We start from the raw sequence: 1,597 nt of genomic DNA on the forward strand, positions 1-1,597 counted from the left end.
CCTTTAATTTTTGCACGGCGCCTCCAAGCGTCGGTCTGCCAATAGACGATCTGCTACGCCTTTTCAACGACAAACTTTCTCATGGAGAATTCCAAAGCTGTAAGAGCCCTCTTTTCCTCTACAGCGTCAAAGAAGGAGACCACATGCTTACAGTTTTGTAAGAGTACATGCAAACCTGCTCTGGATTTTTTCCATTTGCGTACTGCTGCACGTGTTCGCCTGAGCTTGAAGTTAAGGAGAGAGGCAGCCGAAGAGAAGTGCCTTGTTCCTCGGGTCAAACCATTAGAAATGATTTCTCAGCTCAGAGCATTGTAGCCAATGATTGTCAAACCAGAAAAGCTTGCTAGTCACTCTGTCAGTGTTGAAATCTACCAAGATCGGTGCGTGATCCGAAGTGATGGCTGTAACAACAGAAGCTTCGGTGTGTAAAAACCCAAGGTTCCACTCGGCATTAACCAGGACACGGTCCAGCTTGATGAGAGTTGGGTTTCTTCTCTTGTTGGACCAAGTGAACGAGCAATTCAGAATATCAATGTCATCCAGAGCAGCATCCCTGATCCATTCATTAAATCTGTCCATTAGAATCTAGTTCTTCCTGCCACGGGACTTTTCTTCTTAATGACTGTACATGTTGAAATCCCCTAAAATAATCCATGGACCAGCATTCAACGTGGCAACTTGTTCCATCATAGCGAAGAACTCTGGTCTGTCTGAATCCTCGCAGTGTGCATAGACAGTTGTGAGGTGAAAGGAAGTATTGTCACTGGTAGAACTGAAACGGACTGAAATGCAGAATCTATGCTTGTATATCTCGGATGCTGACAACAAAGACTGATCCCAGGCAATTTGTAAACCGCCAGCAGTACCATGAGCCGGCATGAAGAAGAACGACTGCAGGTTTGGCGGTAGGAAGGAGGCTGCCTTAAAAGCATCCACCACCTGTAGTTTTGTTTCCTGCACACATATAACATTCAGATGGCAAGACAGGATTGCATCCTTCACCAACTTGCTTTTGTTAGAATCACCAAGTCCCCGCACATTCTAGTTAAGGATTTTCATCGTAGCGTGAGCCAACATCATGCAGACAGAAAGATGGACAGAAAAAACAGAGTGATTGGTGGGAGGCAACATAATTCTTGAAGAGGAGTAAAGGCTCGACTAAGCTTACATGGAGGATGGCCGAGAGGCCTAACGAAGCTACATGATGCAAATGAAAAGCTAATGCAACAAGTTGAACAGGTTTAGTGCCATTACATAAGATAAAATGCAGATACAGATACATATCAGGCCGAAGCCTCGAAGGGTACATATGCAAACAACTCATGAAAAGCAGGCCACTGGCAGCTGGACATACAGCTCGATTGTCGATGACGTCTCTAGGCATTGGCGGATGTTGATGGCGCAGGTAAAGCTGGGGCGTTGCCCAAGCTGGCTGAGGTGGAGGGTGCTGCGTCAGAGAGAATCGCGTCGATGTTCAGATCACAGCACTGTGCGATCCGCCTGGCCTTCCCCCTGGTGAGCGGACACGGGGTCCCCTGAAGCGGGAGCTCCAAAAGAGAGGTCACGCATTTCGCCGTGGCCTTCTTCCTCCTGGATG

Source organism: Triticum aestivum, chromosome 7B, assembly GCF_018294505.1.
Source record: "Triticum aestivum cultivar Chinese Spring chromosome 7B, IWGSC CS RefSeq v2.1, whole genome shotgun sequence".
Lineage (NCBI taxonomy): Eukaryota > Viridiplantae > Streptophyta > Magnoliopsida > Poales > Poaceae > Triticum > Triticum aestivum.